Source organism: Phodopus roborovskii, unplaced genomic scaffold (assembly GCF_943737965.1).
Source record: "Phodopus roborovskii unplaced genomic scaffold, PHOROB, whole genome shotgun sequence".
Classification (NCBI taxonomy): Eukaryota; Metazoa; Chordata; class Mammalia; order Rodentia; family Cricetidae; genus Phodopus; species Phodopus roborovskii.
Genome location: NW_026126517.1, coordinates 22,557,200 through 22,563,199, shown reverse-complemented (window position 1 = coordinate 22,563,199; position 6,000 = coordinate 22,557,200). Strand labels below are relative to the sequence as shown.

Sequence of the window (6,000 nt, the reverse complement as noted above, 5' to 3'; positions counted from 1 at the left end):
ATATTTTAACTATCCTAAATGGAAGTAGGAAGGCTCAGACATGGAGTCTGTGGCAGGCCATAGAAAATCTGAGCCCAGGATTCAAACTAGCAAAGAATCAGGATAAGTAATAGAGTCAGTGCTGTAGACCCTGGTATGGGGTGGAGTGTAGGGAGGCAGGGCAAGCGCAGGGTAATCCAGGCTAATCAGCTACCACAGCAAGGTCCACTAAGACTAACCAGCTACCACAGCAGGGCTATTGGGCTGTAGAGACCCCAATGTCATCCCCCGGGAATGGATAGACTGCTTCTCTGGGTTCTAGGTATGATCTGTTCTTTGCAAATGGGTCTGTCGAATTGAGATAGTTTTGAAGCTGACTATTCTCATGAGGTCTCTGGGCACAATGCTTTCACAGAAGGTCATTTACCAGCACTCATTCCAGCTCTCTGACAGCAGGAACTTCACTTGATTGATCTCTGTGCCCTTTACACCCAGTAATGGTAGAGCGCAGTAACGAGCACTCAGTAAACTCTTGGTGACTAAATGAATGCATGAATGAGTAGAACTTTTCCATTCATGTCCAAAAAGCATTTGAATGCAGGTGAAAACAGTTCAAGAAGCATCGAGATGATTATGATGGTCATGGAAGACTGAGCAAAGCAGGTGCTTGGGAGACATTAGCCTGAACCTACAAGAGAGAAAGAGAGCTATGTGTAACTCTGAGCAGAAGCTTGGTTTCAGGTTTGCCATCATCTCCTCTTAGTCATATGATTTCACAATAATTCTCTTCCCTGCTTTCTTCACCATGTGTTGTAGTACATAAGATCACAGACCAAACAGGAGAAACATCCACAATTCAAGACAAAGGGAAACATTCAACATGCATTGACTTACTCTTTGGGCAAACATTCATTGGGTACCTACCAGAGACTGTGACAGGCAAGTAGACATGATCCTCCTAGCTGGCTCAATTCTGCATGCATGTACACACACACACACACACACACACACACACACACACACACACACACGTCCATACACCTCTCCCCCATCTTCATCCCCTGTGGTGGAACTGAAGTTTGAGGCTGGAAGAAGCCTCAAAGTTCTCAAGGCCTTTGGAAACCTTACATAAATAAGGTCCCTGGCGCCCAGAGAGCCTCAGCTCACAGTCTATAAGGAGATGGACTGGGCTTAGAATAGAAGATGAGAGACTTCTCTTATTTTATACCCGCCTTTCTCCCAGCAGTTCTCGGTGCATGAGAAATCCTACCCATGGCTTTGGGGAGAGGAAGCCAGTCACATGGCTCTGCAAGAGGATAGAGATATATGGGAGAGTTGGGGGGGGGTCCACTATGGCCTTGGCCTCCAGCACTGCCTTGCTTATTGTCTTGTTGTTTTGCTGCTTGCTCCTCTGGGCAGACAGAACATTTTCACTTCTGGTCCCCAAGTGTGAGAATTCACGAGGCCACCGGCTTCCTGTTTTGTTTCAGCTTTTGCTCAAATATCACCACTTCTAGCTGGGTTCTGCTCACTAAGCAGTTTTTAAAAATAATGACTCCTATGTTGGCCTCCTCAAACCCGAGAGCATAGAAAGGAGCACCAGAGACTGTGGTCTTCTAGGTCTTGTCACCTGACCCTATCTACTGACGCTGGCTTGGGGCTAGGCCATGCACACTCATAGGAGATACTATGGCTTTGATCATGCCCTAGACTGTCCTGTGGTAGAAAAGCTCTCCATCTGCATGCGCTTCTCTAGAAAGGTATCTGATCATGCACAAAAGGCAGAATGTGGTTGATAGCAAAGGAGAAGAGATGGTAAGTGTGAGCTTCAGAAGCACCAGGCATAGACCAGACTTGGAGCAATGTACAAGATACCCTCAAGAGACTGAAGAACCCTTCCACGTTGTTTCCTGAGCAGTTCCTACCTATGGCACAACAGAGGACTTGGAAAAGATGTAAAGCCTAACTCTGCCTGTTAGAAGTGCTTGTGAAACAGGAGATAGAGCAGGATAACCTCCAGAGAGACTGGATTCCCAATGGGGCCTTGCCCAATATCTGGAGTAGTAGAGAAACTGAATGAATGAGTGCCAGGAGCGATTGTGGCATAAGCCTTAGAGAGTGTCAGCTGTTTTCTTAGAATAGCCTATTGAGTTAGAAGATTGCTACCTCAGTCCCAATCTACTTCTCCCCCTCCCCAGCTTCCTAAGAAGTAGAATTTAGGGCTTATAGGAATGCAGTTAGGTTACTTGGTAACCCCTCTTTATACAGTTAGGGTATTTAGCAACTCCTGTGACCTCTTCCCCTGCTAACAACCTGCTTATCTCTACCTGCCTTTCCTCTTAGCCAATATCCTGCTCACCTTCAGTGACCTAGAATTAAGAACACCAGGCCATCCTGTTACCTGGCAATGACCTCCCCCTGCTCTGATTCCCTGCCTTACCTAGCTTCCCGCCCTAACCACTATATAACATACTTGAGAAAAATAAAATTTTGCAGCTTGATTAGAAAGCCTGTCTTGCTGCCAGATTTCTTGTGTGTCTTGTCTCTTCATTCCAGGTCTTTTCGGGGTACAGACCCTCATTGCTGCCCTGCTGGCCAGGGCAAATGAGTGAAAGAATGAATAAATGCATTAAAATCATTAACTTATGAGAGTCAGGGAGTATTTATACGTAAAATCAGAAGAGAACAATATCTGTGAGTCTTAAAGACTTAAAGACAGCTCCTTGACGATGTGCAAATGAGCCAGGAGGAAGACTGGGTGATGAGAAATCAAAGAGAGAATAAAAAGTAAAAGGAAGACCAGGAAGTAGGTGAGTAAGAAGCTCAGAGCAGAGATTAAGCCTGGGAAGGCCTGAGTCCTGAAAGCCCATCACTCTGAGGGGTTACCGTCTCACTGGAGGGAGGAGCCAGTTTCTTGGAAGCTTGGCATCAGAGAGTAGCTGCCCTTGGCCTGCTGTTCCAAGCCAGCAACCCTGGATACAAGGAGAGTAAATTCTCACTCCACCTGTGTGTCTATGTCCCCAGCCTCTGTTTCCCTACCTGTGAAGCTGAAGTGAGAATGGGTACCTGGAACCCCTGCCTTCATCAGTCTGTGCCTGACAAATTTGAGTGTTTGACTTTCAGATAGTTTGGGAGTGGACCAGTCTTCAGTCCCTGCCAGATCTCTGCAAGATGGAGGGAAAAACGGAACAGTAGTTAGAGTCCCAGACTACTGGCATCTAGGGGGAACCTTAGCAGCCACATTGTAACAGCCAGCTCCTAAATCAGAATTGACACTTACATCATGCTTGCATCCTTTAACTCTTTACTGAACAGCTATAGTGTGCCCAGGCTCCTGGTATAAGAGATCAGTTCTTTTTAATAGACAGGGTAAGAGTCAAGAACCTTCAAAAAATAATTTTATCTTTTGATTTACCAATGCTGAAATAGGTGCCCAAGTAAGTGGTGTGACCACCCTTATGGCTGCACAACACCATGGAACAGTGAGAACCAGATCATTTTATATGGTGACCAGTCCTTACCCTGAGAAGCCCTGAGATGAGACTGTGTCCCTAAGGCCACAGATTCCACTCAGGCTTCATTATAGCCAGCGAGCGCTGGGCAATGCATGCTACCTCTCTGACTCCCTCAGTCTTCCTGTGTGTAAAATGGGCCAGAAATATTCTCTGTGTCTCAGGGTGACCACAAGGTTCAAAATGCAGAAGTATTCATGAAAATACACTATGTAAGCCATCCGGTCCTCGTCAAGATGCTGGGCATCCTTTTCTAGAACGAGGCTGCCCTCTGTTTCTTCTCCAATCAATTCTAACCCACAGTAAACTTACTTCCTGGTCTTCATTTGAAGGGTTGCTAGAGACCTGACCACAAAGGGTACGAATGTCCAGCTTGGGGAACTGGACATGTGGAGGAAACCTGGCTATCTACAACAGAGACCAAAGTGAGTGGTGTTTAGTCTTAGGTAAGTCTTAGGAAAGACAGGAGTTGAGGTCCACAGAGTCTGGGTGTGAACAGGGGGTGGGGGTACAAGGGAAGAGGACATTCCAGGCTGAGCACAGTCCTGGGAAGGACACTGAAGAGGAGCAGGGCACAGAGGAGCGGCAGCCTGCAGCCCCAAGCACAGTAGGCTCTCCAGTGGGGGAAAGGAGGAAAAAGGAGCAGGGAGGAGCCCTGGGGCGGCCCTGGTATGGCCAAGGATCTGAATGCCTACTCAGTGTCCAGCCTCACAGACCTGTTGCTTGGTTTCTAGTCCGTTTCTGAGAAAGCTGGAATCTGTCCCTTCGCATCCTTCAACAGAGGACTCCTGGCTTGGAACCATTGTCCAGGATGGAGAAAACTGCTGTACCATGGGCCTGCGGAAGTAAGGAAAACTAGGGGGACGTAAAGGGAACACAGAGCACGTCAGTGGGCTCAGAAAGAGGAAGCAATTCTCTCTCGCTTCTGCTTCTGGGCATGGGAAATACCCAGTGATCTCCCGGTCCTCAGCAGATGTCCTTGTCCTCACCTGAAGCCACACAACTGGGCCAGTACTACCTGGGACTCTAGTCTCATCCTCCTTCCAAGTTTCCAAAATGTTACAGAGTCCTGGACACTTCCAAGGGACCCAATAGGTCCACCAGACCAAGGGTTCTTTGAGGAAGGGAGAAGACAGAAAGCTATGAAGTCCTTCTCCACAGGCTTGGTGTGTTGTGTCCAAGCCCATCTGAACTGAGAATGAAAGGCCCCCAGCCCCTGGAAGGAAACAGTAAGGACCTTCCAGGCCCAGCTCATAAGTCTCTCTGCAGTCTGCTATAGACCAACGAGAGAGAAGGAAAAGAAAGAAAGGAAGGAAGGAAGGAAGGAAGGAAGGAAGGAAGGAAGGAAGGAAGAAAGGAAGGAAGACCATAGGGACCTCAGGAAAAATGAGGATAAGGAGAGCAAATAACAGCCAGCGCGACCCTTCCTGCCTCTCTGTTCTGGCCTCAGCATCCGTCAGCCTTGAACTTGGGGCTGACTGATTCAGTGCAGACTTGAACAGCACAGGCCTCTTCCACCTTCCTCCAGCTATAGCTCTTCCAGGGATTATGCTTCTTTAGATGGGACCACTTTATAGCAAACACCCACTGAGCGAAATCTCCAAGTATCAACTCCTCAGAGGAAGCCGTGATGAGGTAGAGGGAGGTAATGTGCCCTATAGTCCTTTTCCTTAGCTGCTTTGTTCAGCCCCAGTCAGGGGCTCCCCACTGCTCCCCACCCCCAGTTGCTTTCTGTCACATAGGCGTGCTTTACACACGAGAGCCCCGGGGATAGAACCCACCCTGTGCCTCATGCCCACCCCAGTTCAGGAGCCTAGACATGTTCACAGTTTTTAGTTATTCTGGTCATGTGTGGTGGGCACTGAGGCTTGTCACTAGAGAGAGAACTGGTCAGAGGGACCCAGCCATAGTGGGGAAGGGTGGGAAATGGCCAAACCAAACAGAGGTGGAAAGGACAAGGTAAAGACCCAAGTTCAGCCTTCAAGGAAGTTGGTCACTGTCAGAAAGGGCAAAAGCCATGTCTGAAAATACCCCTCTAACCACGTAACTCCCTAATGAAGATGATTGACTCTCCAACCCCTCACATCAACTTGACAGAAATGAAACAACAAGAGATCCCACATGACAATCTAATCTACCCTGTGGAGTCTAGGGGGCCCTTTCCATTCTGGGCTGCATTAGACAGGAGAAGGAGGGCTAGCATAGCTATGATTCCTGAGACTCCTGGAATATAGTTTGTAACTCCAGGGGACAGTTGCTTCCCCAAGTCCCAAGAGAAAACTGCTAAGGTTGGTCAGGCTCATCCACAGAGACACAGTACATGAGGGCTGGGAGAGCCCTTGTTCTCCACATTCTGGGCCAGGCTGGGCTTTCAGGGCCCAAGAAGGGAGGGCAGCCCAGGAAGGCTGAAGGAGCTCATGATGACCCTTTTCCCTGTGTAAAGAGAAGAGGTACTAAAATGAGAAGATGCCTTTGGAAGGGCTTTGCTGTGCCATTAATCTTGCCTGAC

At 48.2% G+C, this 6,000-nt stretch overlaps 1 protein-coding gene across 1 annotated transcript in view; it reads right to left on the bottom strand.

Moving 5' to 3' along the window:
• Positions 1 to 515: 515 nt before the first annotated feature.
• Smim35 (small integral membrane protein 35) overlaps positions 516 to 6,000 on the bottom strand; it is a 53,307-nt gene continuing 47,822 nt past the window's right edge. The window contains exon 5 of the mRNA XM_051197312.1: positions 516 to 667. The gene's annotated coding sequence lies outside the window, so the exon portion shown is untranslated. The remainder of the gene's footprint in view (positions 668 to 6,000) is intronic.